We start from the raw sequence: 14,887 nt of genomic DNA, 5'->3' as shown, positions 1-14,887 counted from the left end.
AGAACTGACAGTTATGGCGTCTGTCTGTTCTTCTACAAGAGGAATAATAAGGGATAAATCTAGCTTCTGTCATTTCTCGTTAGCACAACCATTACTTCAATCTTGTAGGATGGTAGCTCACCTGGTCATGCATTGATACTTGAGACTCAGGTTAAAATTGGTTCTCAGTAACCCATGCTTGTTGTAAGATTCAACCAACAGGATCGGTTGGTCAGGATTGGTTGGACAGGCTCGCTGGTGTGGTTGACACATTTCATTGCATCCCAACTGCATAAACTGATGCTCATGATGTTGATCATTGGATTGTCTGGTCCAGATTCCATTCCGCTCCAGATTCCAGATTTACTGGCCACTGCCATATGGCTGAAATAATGCTGAATGCTGTATTAAACAACAATCCAAACCATTCAAACTTACTTTATAGATCACTGTCTTTACCGAAAATGGTGTAAACTGATACTCAATCACTCACTCATTTGCATCAGAAAGGTGATTATAAGCATGAGTGAGTAGAATTTTCATGTCACTTTTAGATATTCCACCAATATCACAGCAGGGGCCACCAGAAATGGGCTCACATTGTACCCATGGGGGGATTTGAACCTGGGTCTTCAGGAAGCAAACACTTTTTCCACTAGGCTACCTGATCTAATAGAAATGATCCAACTCATTGTCCTGTTTAAATGTCCTCTTGACCACTCGTTGACATGAGAGTTGTTGTGTGTATCAATGAGAGATATCCCAAAGAGCATTCAAGCACTGTATCAACAAAGAGCTGAGGTAAGATATTGACTTGTGTACCCATGGTGGCTTACAGTGGGAAGCCATAGTGACAATCGTTGTCAAGAGTAGCAAGCTTATATCTGTATAAACACGGAGACATAACTGTGGAGTGTTCGTCTAGTGAATACTGTGGCCATTACGGAAATACCTGAGCATGCCAACATGGGTACCATGTATGTATCTGTTAGCTTGTTAAGGAATTGAAGTCCCTGATAAATATTTACTTGTTCACATTACAGCACTGTAGCTAAAGCTGTTACAGATAACAGTTATATTTATTTAACCGTAGACTGACTTCAGCAAAAGCTGTTGTAGGAATCATACTGTGCAGCTCTGTATGAGATTTTGATTTGGCTGTTGTGAATAATTTGGGGTCACAGTATTTTATGACTGCACTCAAGCCTTCATATAAGTTTCAACATCAGGAGTGCGTACTCCTTGTTTTTTTCAGTTTTGGAGAACTGGAAAAACTTAAGACTTTGTTTGAGTAATGAATGGAATACTAGTAAATTTGTGCTTTGTTTTTTATGTGCTCCACAACGTTGCTGCTCCTGTGTAAACAGGTCAATAGACAATGAAGCAATACTTTTTCAGACAAACACCTCTGATTCTGATGACCTTGGGACTTATTTTGTGTTTATGTAACCTATTTTCTCCTTCCAAGGATGCTTATGTTGTTGATCACTGGATTGTCTGGTACAGACTCGATTATGTATAGACTGACACCTTATACTAAGTTATGGCTGGGAATATTGCTGTGTGGTGTAAAACTCACTCACTCACGCTTTCCAGCTCCAGTCATAGTCATTACATTTTTGCTCTTTCATTATTTTTCACTTTTTCACTCATTATTCGTTGTCACCTGAACTCTCCGAACACAGCTAATAGATTTTGTTGACCAGTCTCTTTTTCTCTTTCATTTTCCTGATGTTGTATACATCTTCCCTGTGAGTTTTTAATGCCTCGTATGCTTTTTCATTTTTTCATGACACTCTCACTTTCACATAGATATGTGACACATTTTGACAACCCCTCTCCTGTGTGGCGTCATTTTTTCATGACACTCTCACTTTCACATACATATGTGACACATTTTGACAACCCCTCTCCTGTGTGGCGTCATTTTTTCATGACACTCTCACTTTCACATAGATATGTGACACATTTTGACAACCCCTCTCCTGTGTGGCGTCATTTTTTCATGACACTCTCACTTTCACATAGATATGTGACACATTTTGACAACCCCTCTCCTGTGTGGCGTCATTTTTTCATGACACTCTCACTTTCACATAGATATGTGACACATTTTGACAACCCCTCTCCTGTGTGGCGTCATTTTTTCATGACACTCTCACTTTCACATAGATATGTGACACATTTTGACAACCCCTCTCCTGTGTGGCGTCATTTTTTCATGACACTCTCACTTTCACATAGATATGTGACACATTTTGACAACCCCTCTCCTGTGTGGCGTCATTTTTTCATGACACTCTCACTTTCACATAGATATGTGACACATTTTGACAACCCCTCTCCTGTGTGGCGTCATTTTTTCATGACAAACTCATGGAATAAATTACCAGTCCTTCTGTCATAAATTCAATCCATGTTCTGAAGTCATAGATAGAAACGTTTTTGTTTTTGTCACTGTTAGTAGAATGAGAGCTGTGATCTGACATATGTTATAAAGAATCTCTGGTCACATTCATCATGGTATTTTTCTGCAAGTATTTTTAGTTGCTCTGAGCATTCTGGGTTGAGAATAGAATTGCCTGAGTTGTTGGATAGTAGTTTTGTATGAAAAAAGGATCATACATCTACTCATAAAAAATGGAAAACCTCACGTTTCCCAAACATGTGACATACGACTCATTACCAGGGTTCAAAATTGTTTGTGAAAGCCACTGGCCACTGGGTAAGTGACTTTAAGAAAGTAACTTGTCCTGACTTGTTCCACTTGCCTTGATTGTAATGACATAATCATAAGGACGTAATTATTAAAGAATAAATCAACATGGTATTTGATGGTTTTGTTTCCTAGACGATTTATCGAAAAGTGATAAATATCAAAGAATGATGACTCTACTTTATTGTAACTACAAAATTTAATGGGTATATTTAGAGCAGATATGAAAAGAAATTCAAGTATATTGCAGTTTGTAACCATAAGTGGAAATTTTCTTGTAGCCCACGGACAATTAAGATACCATTATATTATTGCCCAAAATGAAAATTGACTTGGCCCAGGCATCAGGTGATGGGTCTTTTGAACCCCAGCATGCGTCCACATAAGCCCAACCTCAGATCTTTTGCCCAAGTTGACACATACTAGATGCAACAATTAAGTGCCATATGTTGTGTAAAGTACATTTGGAACCTTTAATCGAACATTTGCATATCTTAATAAGTTTAAAAAGAGATTTGAGAAAAAATACAGCATAAACATGTTTGTTTTTGAACACTATCTTGTTGTGTCTTATTTCAACAATTCAAATATACATTTTGTAAATGTCAGACAATCGCACAGTTGTCAAACCTGTGCAGTCTGTGACTGAGAAACCTGTTTAGTTACAATTGGCATGAACAATGCTGGGGTATTTTATAGGGCACATTAATCACACGTGCTGGGTTTGCACCACAGTTTGTCACGATGATGAATTGTTTAGGTCTGAGAGCTTCAGTTAATACTGCAAAACATTACCATCTTCTACAAAAGAGATGTTAGGTCATCTCAAATACATGCATCCTCAATAACCTCAAGGATATAAGTTACAATAAGTCTCAAATTTTACCCCGAATACATCTACAGTATTATTACCTCCCTTGTCTGGCTTTTCATCCAATCAGATGTCTACGCTGGGAAGTTGAGTGTACAGATCACAACTCACATTCCCTTTTTAAATTATCTAACCGATTAAACATGGTATCAAATGATGTAGAGGTGTCAATTTGTCTGTATGATTTCCCCCAAAGTATGAGTCATATTGCGAACAAAACTTTGTGGCTGCGACCACTATCTTTTTTGACACTGGCAAGCTTGGCTGTAACTGCGGCTCTGGAATGGAGGTTTACTTATACATCACCCTGTATGTAAGTTGGTTGTATCAAAGTTATGTAATGTCACACACTTAGCTTTTGTTTAGAATCTGATAAGAAGAAGGGTGATACCAGTGAACAGAACAGCCTGATGGAAGGCTGCAGGTGCCAATCAATGAATCATGTCAAGTAAAGGGGGAGATACCAGTGAACAGAACAGCCTGATGGGGGAGGCTGCAGGTGTTCAATCATTGAATTATTTCAAGTAAAGGGGAGATACCAGTGAACAGAACAGCCTGATGGGGGAGGCTGCAGGTGCTCAATCATTGAAACATGTCATAATAGGGGGAGATACCAGTGAACGGAACAGCCGCACATGAGTTTGTGGGTATTCATTCATGTCTTGTAAGAAAGGTGCAATACTATTCGAGACAGCATGGGGAAGAACAGAGTAGGTGCCATATCCTTATATATGATCAAGATGCTTATGAAATTTCAAAGAACAAGCTGTGTCCAAGTGATGATGAATCCTACAGCTCAAGATAATCCCTGAGCCATTTAATTCCTTTGCTGCCAATTTTTATTCACATGTACTTCCTACACTTTGAGGGTGGCCTAGCATTTGCTCATCACGCCGAAGACCTGAGTTTAATTCCCCACATGGGTACAATGTGTGAAGCCCATGTCTGGTTTCCCTGATGTAATATTGCTGGAGTATTGCTAAAAGTGGAGTGAAACTCTTCGATAAATAGTCCAGTAAACATTAACATCACACATTGGGTCATAAAATCAGGGCAAGTGGAAGATTAGTCAGGACAAGTGACTTTCTTGAAGTCACTTGCCCTGTGGCAAGTGGCTTTTCAAAATATTTCTGAACCCCTAAACTGTGGAGATCATTCCCTCCTCCCACTTGGCAAGTAAGCACTTTTAGCCAAACTTAAAACTTTTGATGTAAGAGCATTGGAAGGGAAGAAGTGGTCTAGCTAGGCCACAATCTCCCCTTATTTTGTAGAAAATAGAACAAAATAGCCTCGCCAAACTTTCCCCATGTTAAGAATATCGTAGGACAAAACTGACTTGAGCAAAGTTTGACCTAAGCCAGATAGTCCAAAGGGAATGTTTAGACCGGGAAAGAAATGGTCTGCTACTCTGTGTTCAATTCCCTACATGAGTACAATATGTGTTGTTCACTGGTCACGAGGGGTCAAGCGAGGGTAGAGGGTAGAGACGAAGGTAACATAAACAAACCTTGAGGGTACATGAGCCCATGGACCTCGAGGGACCAGTGAAAAACGTATTTATCTTACCAAACACCTGAGTTTTAATTTTGAACTGTTTCAAGTACTTTTCTTGAATGCGAGGCGAATCGCCATGTTGCAGACGACACAAGGTAAACAATTATCTCCCTTCCATCAATTTTCAATCACAAAATATCGGTAATTTCCGTGCTTGATGCGTGATTCAGTGTTATTCAAGACAAGGAAGTAGTACCATGAAGCACCAGAAGAGTTCAGAATTCCAAGCAGTGTACATTGAAAATAATACATCGCCTGTATACAGGGTACATTGAAAATAATAGAATAGCGCTTAGCCGATTAGAAAGCGACATTCATGTGTGAGGTAAGATAATATGTGAAACCTATTCTGGTGTTCCGGTGTGTTATTGCTGAGATATTGCTAAAATCGATGTAAATCCATGCTCCTTCACTCAACGGAATCCCAATTGGATTTGAATTGCCAGATGTTAGTCACAGCAAAAATAACCTGGTTTCCGCAGTGCGGAAACCTGATGGAAAGTGGACTGAAACTTAAGTTTCCACCAAGAATCCAGTGAGTTTCCGTTCTTTTACACTGAGTTTCCGCAATGACGGAAACTTTCAATTACCCACTTTCTAAGGGTTTCCGCACGGTATCCGTTACCCATGCTCCAACAAGTTTCCGTTGAGTTTCAGTTAAGTTAGAGATCCATCAGGTTTCCGCAGGGTTTCAGTCACCAAGACTCCATCAGGTTTCCGCAGAGTTTCAGTTATCAGGACTCCATCAGGTTTCCGCAGAGTTTCAGTTACAAACTGACCAACATAGTTTCCGCAGAGTTTCTGTTGCCAGAAAACTTTCCACAGCATTTCATTTACTCGGGTCACAGGAGTCATTCAATGTGTGTCATTGCATATAACATTCTTGTTACTCCTGGTTGGCAAAGACAATATAAGGAGTTTGTGTACAATCATCGAGTATATATAAAGAAAAAAACAAAAGATACAATAAGATTCACTGTTTTATTTTCAGACAAATATGGATCAAACATATATCTAATAAATAATAAAAAGATATAGCACTAGATAACAGATCAACATTTGTAACTTATGACAAAAATATTTCTAAAAACATGCTATAACAGTTGCATCCCTTGACTCCTCCTGCACCTCCTCACGCTGACACAGAAAAACACACCCCAGTCAGTCAATGCTAGACATATAATAACACACACCATGCAATACAATACAACAATGAAATAAAATGCAATAAAGAACTTAGGTTAGTACAAAAAATGTATTTAAAGTAAATAAAGGTCTCTTTGAAAATAGATAAAAATTAAGATTGAATAAAATTGTATTAATTGAAATACAATCAGAATATCAAAACTATTAAAGTTTTACATTGAGAATAATTCAAATTTAATTGATCACAGATAAAATTGCGTTCATGTGATCGATTAGCTATTTACTAGCCCACTTGGGCTTCCTTCAGCGGATATCTCTGTCATTCTGGTTGGATGCCGCATCCTGGTCTTAGCTTGTTGGCCTTAGCTTTGGTGGTGGCGTTGAAAATTGTGGCTGAGTCCAGTGCAGATGTCTTGAGTTTAGATTCCCAGGTAAAGGGGTAAGAGAGCAATAAATTGGCATCTTCTTCATCACTCACAACTAGTGAAGTCATTTCCAAGGTAAGTATAGTTGAAACCCTTTCCTTTCGTCGATCTGGCCAGTCAATAGTTTTCAGGCTTTTCATGCGCAGTGCAATTTTCTGAAAATTAAACAAAAATCAATCAACAGATAAACCATAATGCCAAGATGGATTGCAAATTATTAAAAAGGAAGTGTCGTGAAAAATCATTTACTTCATTAATCACCCCAACCCAAGTTAAGCAGTTCATCACATTTAATGACATATCCTATTTTCTTATGGACACACAATCTGTTGCTCTGAAGTGACATGTAGTCACTGAAGTGTAGTAACATGTTTATATATCATCATTAACTGACTTGATTCTTATGTTATGATTTGTGAAATTATGATCTGAATCATGTGTTACATATCTTAAGAATGTAAAAAGCAATAATCCATAAACGTTTTAAATGTATATTTCCGGAACCTAGAATCTGTCATCAGACATTGTAATGAGAAGAGTTGCTACATGTTAATATTCGAATAGATATACTTACGGATTTTTGGGATTTTTGGGTTTTTTTTCTTTTTTTTTGCTGCTGCTGTTCTGTGTGACACTTTCTTTCCGGTTTCTTGTCTACTGAGATCATCACGCCTGTTCCACCACACTGTACAAAGCGCTTCTGAAAATAAATGTTTAAAGTACTATACAGCATGTTTCACACATTTTAGTTCATCTGTTAGGCAAAGGTATTTATATATGCCATGCTGGCTGGGTTACTGAAGTTAACACCCATAAATCTGTCTTTACACTATTAATTAAATCATTAGCTATTTATAATGACAGGCAGGTGAGTACAAATTACCTTCACAAGATCCTATTGACCATCCTTGGTCGTGATATAGTCACTTGTTTCTTTGACTACTACATTCATAGAGTCCTCGTCATCGGCTTTACTGAAATAAAAACAAATGTCATTTTCCTTGCACTTCATTCAATCATGCATCCAACACAATGTCTAATTAAAATTAAAGATCGTCAGTGAAAATTATACAACCAAGTAAACTACAGATTTATCACTTTGAATACATATATTGTTCTGAAAGTTTACCATTTTGTAGTTAAATGATTTAAAATAACCTCCAAAAAGGCTAACCATCCTTTGTGTTATTTCATCCAATGTACATCCTGTTTGCCAAAGTTATGCAACCGGTAAGTGAACAACTGACATAAAGATCATGATAAAAGAAGTTTAGTTATATCACATGACATAACCTGGCAGCAATTAAGCATTGTAAAATCAAGGCGTCAGTTTGATGGCAATTTCACACAGGTGTAATGTTAAACTGATTTAGTTTACCGGCTATTCAAATCCATTTGCAAATGATACTTTCATGTTTTTTTCATTTTGAGAAAACGTACGTAGGGAAGTGAATTAATGAAATATTCAAAGTGAAATTACCTAGTAACATGAGCACATACCTTCGATAGACAAGGGTGATTCTCCAGGAACAGTCGTGTCAAGATTTTTCTCACAACAGCCTGAAAGATTAAATCAAATACGTTAAATATAACAGGTATATATATAACAGGTATATATATGATTAAGCTCAACACATATGTATTGAATTACTGAAAATTTACATGAAATTTCAAATGTATCCTACGCAAAGCTAACAGTTTCATATATGAATTTAGTGTTTGCCTCAAATAGTTCAGAAACACATCTGACCCCTCTGAGCGAATTTGGGGGTAAACAATTTCATTTCACTAATGATCCAGGATTGCATTTAAGAAACTACACCGAAATGTTGCCATTGTAAAAGCCCATCATTTTTATCATTCTTTAAAATATATCTGAATTGGTGAAATATATCTTGCAATACCCAGTAAACTCATGAGTGAACCACTACATATGGCGGATCTTTGTGATGCAGATCGTAATTCATCCCTTCCCCCCAACACCTTTTGTACAAGTGTTAACCGAGTTGCAACGCTAAAATTTGCAAACTATTAACAGGAGCACCAAAATAGAAAATCTGCCCCTTTAAACTTAAATAAATACTTGTGGTTAGTACTAAGATAGTTACTTACAAATACAAGCTTGGTGTATTCTATACCATGTCGATCTATTGAAATGGAATATAAACAAACTTATTTTCCAGGCCTATTTTACTTAGATTTTACGATAACATTTAAAAATAATACGAGCGAAAATATGCATTCGCGGGATAAACTTTAGAATCTATCTGGATTTCTGTCATTGACGCAATAATTCTTTAAAAGTTATTTGACAATAAAAAAACCCCTCGGTCTTACCTGACACATCCGAGGTACTCCGAGTTCCTCGCATCCGTTCTCTGCTTTCTTCTCCAAGTCGCGAATTCTTTCGTCGAGTGCTTTTGGGGAAAGTGAGGTGGCCATGGCAAAGTTTACACGAAGCAGCCATCTTATGCTTAAAGTTTTGAAAATAATTGCTAGGAAAACAAATTTGTTCCTACCCGCCAAACAAGATGGCGTCTCGCTAACACTCACGGGAAATACACAGTTTTGTCATTGTTTTTTTTAAAAATAAATCTAATGTGACCATTTGACAGTAGATTTCCGCGTTCTACCACAAAAGAGGAGGGTACGCCCTGTTGTGAGTTGTTTTTGTAACAATTAGATAGTCTCGCGTGGACGTGATCCTGTCGCCATTCGTTTATTTGTTTACATTGCCGACATCAAAGGGGAGTGTGAAAAGTGGAATTCAGCGGATTGAATGTAAGTACTCAAAGTGACAACAGTGGGCAGTTATGGTTTTAGCAGTCTTTTCAGTTTTTTAGCGTCACTGATTGTTTTTTCTCAGTGTCAAGCATCAGTATGTAGGCCTTGTGATTATTAACAGTGATTAATTGTGAAAACATGTTCACCTTCCTTTAACAGGCCCGAGTCCTACTGATTTAGCGCTCATGTGAAACTTTATTGTGGCAAATAAGTTATTTTCTAAAATCCTGTCAGGAGAAGGTAGAATCCGGATATATTTCTGCTGGATGGACCCCCCCCCCCCCTCCCCACGTACCATGTAAGTAATTTACGCACAGTGCTCACGGGGGTTAGAAATATTAACATTGTTTGCTCTTTTCAGTTATACACCCAGATCTACTATCCCTATCTACCCTTTAAGTTAACTTGATGAATACCTTTACTACTATTACTAATATAATTTGGTGATGTGTCACAATTTCTTTCAAACCTTAATTCATTTGTCAATGTGAATGAAGAATAAAGTACAATCCCACTGACCCTTTGGCTATGATTTGTACATAATTTCTGTAGACTATTCGTGGCACTTTCTGCTGCAGGGACACAGTTCTTTGTGGACATTGCGACAAGTAATTGTCAAGAAAGACTGCCTAAAATCACGAGAAATAAGTTTCTGAAATATGGTTGGTTTCTACAATATTTGTTTTAACATGGGTACCCAGAGATATTCCGTATATATGTCTTCGTTATATCTATTCATACAATCTGTACTCCAGAAATATTTCAACCAAGTCACATCATACATTTATTAGTTCATCAAATTATCTAGTATCTTATGTTCTGTGACAGTTCTGTGTATCCAGTTGTACCAGTTAATCAGTTTGATTTGATATTTGTTTTATAACCATTAAAACCTTGTCCATCAGTACATGTTGCATGTGTTAGCCCTACAATGCATTGACATTATCATCACACCTCAAGTTTCATATTTCTGAAAGAATCATTGTGTCAGTTATTTGATTTACAGATATGGATTGTGGACCAACAAACTCGGAGAATGACAAGACGCCTTCATTGGTATTTATAATTCACGCTATATTATCTGTTATATGCCCGGTAAGGGAATCTCTATTATAACAATATTATTCATATAGCTTTATAATGAAGCAGGCACTATGTAAGTGCATACAACAAACCTTTTTGACCTCACTCAAAGTGTAAAGCGTAATATATACATATATTTTAAATTCCAGGAGAAATACGGCTTTTCTGTCCTCACTGCCAGACGTCTGTTTCAAGAAAAACACGTTATCTCCATCTCCGTAACGACAAGATGTTTGTTAGTTTGTAAAGATTTTTCGGGTGAATGACAAATGTTTCATCAGGTAAGTCATCAAAGAATTTTTAGATTTCACTAAAAATCGAGTTTGCACTGTCACTTTGCTATCCATGTTTAATATATTTAATGTATGTATCATACATGTAACTGTAATAACTGAAAGTGAGCAAATGGTAATACGTATTTAATATTTGTAATACATGTTATCTGCATTATCATATATATTGCTGTGTTTCATTCATTGGAAATGTTAAGATTTTACAAGCTTTTCTTCAGTGAATTGTCTCTCAGTGTAATTGATGATTCAAACTGAATGTCCTTTTCCTTTCCAGACACTGACAGTGACCAAGATATTAACAGCACATTCAAGGTTTGCGAGCTATTACCACCACAATGTGAGAGCCTGATTGATTCGGATTCAGATGTTTCGCCAGATATTAACCAGGACTCGCATACACCAACAAACATCTACAGAAGAACAAAGCACTTTGTGTAGTGACTAGCTCGTCTTCATTCAGTGTGCCAACTTCCTGAGCAATGCTTGTGTGGAGAGAATTCTGTTTCTCTTCTCTGAGCGCGCCAGTTTCTTAATACAGCGAATTGTGTACTACTGCAACTGCCCTGTTGCATTAAAATGTGACCTTTTCTAAGAAATGAAACAGTTGAATCATAACATTTCCAGAGTTTGTTTTTTGTTCAAATAAATATGTAATAAATATAACAAGATAATACAACATATTTCAGCTTTCTAAACTAAGCGAACTCTCATTGTCATCTTCCTTGTACAGAAACCTAGTGGGAACCTACATTACCCAAGATCCACAAGGTTTCCGCAAGACCAGAAACTTACTCACTCCAGCTATAAAGGTTTCAGTAAACTGAAACTAAATGGAAACTTCCAACTACAGTTTCAGTTGACGGAAACATGACGGAAACTAAGACTTGTTAGTTTCAGTTGTGGAAACTATGCGGAAACTCTCATTGCGCGTTTCCTGAAACTGAAACCCAGCGGAAACCTACATTACCCAGTATCCATCAGGTTTCCGCAAGAACGGAAACCAAGTTATTTTTGCTGTGAGTACTTAATCTGCAATAGGGTTTGTCAGTGAAGGGTACTTTCAACCTGCTTCATCAGGATTTGAATAAATTAAATAAAATATTTAATATTTTAAATGTTTCAGCTGCACTTTCTTGTCTCACGATTGAAATTAAGAAATACAGTTCGCTCTACCACCATGTATAGTGTAATAAAGCACACTTTTGCCCTGAACTACTGTAGTTAAAGCACGAGGACGCTTGCGTTTATGACGGTTTATGTTCGGGTTAAATATCTTCTCTAGATCATTTTATTTACATCTGTGATTCTCTTAAACCATACATGGCAATATGACGTTCTCATTTCTACTACCGACGAAAGTTTAGATCAGTACATTCAGCTGAAGCTGACTAGTCATGCAACATTCTAGGATTGCATTGTTGGAATGTAAACATTGCAAACACTACCGTGTCTCTGTAAAATTTTGAGTCGAACTATGAGACATTTTATCCGTCTGAAAACATAAACGTAATGTTTCCACCGGTGATGTTAGCTGTGTGATGCAACTGCAAATCAAGAAACGGGATGCGAGGAAGCAGTTTACTGTGGAAGGCTTTACGAGGCGATGGCAGCTGGCATCCATCGTGACGTCGGTTACATTGTGATGTAATGCAAAAAAGTTCGATTACGAGGGGGCAGACTGGAATGGCGCAGTGACGTCAACACATTGTGAGGTAATGCAAAAAGTGCACTTTATCGCCTGATAAAGTATTGTTGGCACCTTTGATCTTTCACCGAAGCATCTTAGAATGATTAATAATTTCATGGAGAGGAAAATAACACCTTATAATTAATTCATTGTGCTGCTGCTTTTGGGATGGTATTAGTACAAATATGTTTAACAAAAATACTTTTGTTCATTATGTATGTTACTATGGAAACCAATGTTGTTTGTAATCAGTGATTTTTTTGTCACACCCATAAAGTAATTAAGAGTATGGACCAATATCAAAGGTATTTTTCCTTCAACACGAAAGAAATATTGTTATTTTGTTATTAATAGAATTGCACATTTGTAGCACCATATTTCCTGAAGCAATAACAGATTCTCCTCATGATAAGAATCCAGGCTACTATATTTATCCTACCAAGGACAATTCACTGCTTGATTCAAAAGTTCACGCCCACAAACCAGCAGTAAGACACAAGAATTTCCTGGCTCATACTCATTTTCACCTGTCAGCAGCTGTGAGTCGTCCCTCAGTGGAACGAGTCACTGGTTATCCAGCGGTCAGGCCATTGACCTATAACCTACAGGCTTATAGCCATTTAATGTCAACAGTTACGTAATATGCCCCAGCATTCTCAAAGGGTAGAGTGTTTCGATGGGCTGACATGGAGTACATTGTGAATATTAATGATGATTTGACCGTGTGTGTAGGTGGCTACATCTGAGTGTTTGTCATTCAGCTGGAAGTACTGTGGAAAGCTCATTGTGGACTTTGAGTAATCAGTTGTTAGTGTCTGGAGTTGAGGACGTATCACTAGAATCTCATCTGTTTGGATTTGGAGAGACTGATTTTCAGGTACGTCTTTTTATGCATGGGTATGACTCTATAACCGCTGGTTTATTATTAGTTAGTGATTAAAAACTCAGTGAGGTAACTCTGACATGTGAAAGATGATACTGTGAACCAATATGGGCAGGTGGAGTCAAATCTAGGTGGCATAGTCTGATGATCTTGATGAAGTTTCTTTGAAAACTAAGAGGTTATTAAAGGGATTTTTTACGGATGCGTTGTGGGTGATTTTCCAGATTAAGAGTTCTCAGGGTAAGAGATTGGTTCATTTTCTAGGAAACTGAGGACAAGCAGTTGTTATCCAGATGTCATCTTGTCACATTGAGCAATAACAGATGTTTAGTATTGATATGTTTTCTTTCTAAGAGAATGACAGAATTGCAGATGTTGTCAGGTAAATATTGTTTTGTTACTGAGCGATTACAGATGCTTAGTAATGTTCCATTTTCTAGGAAACTGATTGTTTTACAGTTATTGTTATCCAAACATTGTCTGGTCACCTTGACAGATAACAGTTGCACAGTAATGGGAGAAAAGTTGAGACTGAAAGATTTCCATTCAGCTAATTTTATTGGTTATTTTACCATACTTACAACGAATACACTAGGAGAATAGGATTTGTAGTAAAATGGTTGTGAAAGTTTGCAGTAGTTTCATTTGTCACCTGGCCATCAGGGCCAGCTGCCGTGTGCAGGCTTTAGTTTAAAATCTATAGGCCCTGAATGAAATTTGAAGGCCCATTTTGTTAAAGCCAAACCAATGCCAACAAAATATGTTACACTGTACAGTTTTACACTGTTGTTACAAAATCAGTTAGCAAACACTATGGTGTAGAGAGTTTATTTTTGCTAAATGCTGGTGTTGACATCTGTCTAAGATATCAGAACGTGATTTATCATGGATGATTCCTAAACTTTAAAAAAGTTTTAAAAAGGAAAGAAAAAAAACAGGGAAAGATTCCAGTGGTGAAAAAAATGTGAATTTATGGAAGGCCACAACGGCCTCTAGACATTTGAAACTGACGGCCCGATGCAATAACAACTGGTGCGGGCCTCCAGACTGGTGATTATTTCAAACACTAAATGCAAATGTGAATACTTTATATTTCATATCAAGGAAAGTCCTGTAATTTCTCAGCTGGAAACATTGCAACATTACAATAATTTTTTTTTTTTGTAAAACAAGCAAGTGGCACAAAGAAAAGGTGTCATTTATTCCCCGGTAACAGTGCTATAAGGGGCTTTGCAAAATGATATGAGTTACTCGTGGCCTTTGAAAGCACAATTTAAACATTTTGATAATATTAATAAGTAATTTGAGTGTATGATCATGTTGAAATGCAAAAGTTATGATTATTTTATATATTTGGATCAGTATGAAGTCACTAGACATGCTGAAAGCTCAAAATTATTTATACTCGAAGGAATTGATAGAACTTTGAGGATTGGAAAAACATACCATCACAGTGTGTTTGAAAT

The 14,887-nt window shown here is 37.2% G+C and overlaps 1 protein-coding gene and 1 long non-coding RNA gene across 2 annotated transcripts in view; both read left to right on the top strand.

The window, feature by feature from the left end:
- The window catches only part of LOC137259999 (ras-related protein Rab-27A-like), a 70,962-nt gene that overhangs the window by 4,938 nt on the left and 51,137 nt on the right, over positions 1-14,887 (top strand). The window lies entirely within an intron of this gene.
- On the top strand, positions 10,449-11,310 carry LOC137260501 (uncharacterized). The gene is made up of 3 exons (XR_010954761.1): positions 10,449-10,531; positions 10,708-10,839; positions 11,126-11,310. It is a non-coding gene; the product is annotated as an uncharacterized lncRNA (long non-coding RNA).

The sequence above is a fragment of the Haliotis asinina genome, chromosome 13 (genome assembly GCF_037392515.1).
Source record: "Haliotis asinina isolate JCU_RB_2024 chromosome 13, JCU_Hal_asi_v2, whole genome shotgun sequence".
In the NCBI taxonomy this organism is placed as follows: domain Eukaryota; kingdom Metazoa; phylum Mollusca; class Gastropoda; order Lepetellida; family Haliotidae; genus Haliotis; species Haliotis asinina.
This window is presented reverse-complemented; position numbering and strand designations above follow the sequence as displayed.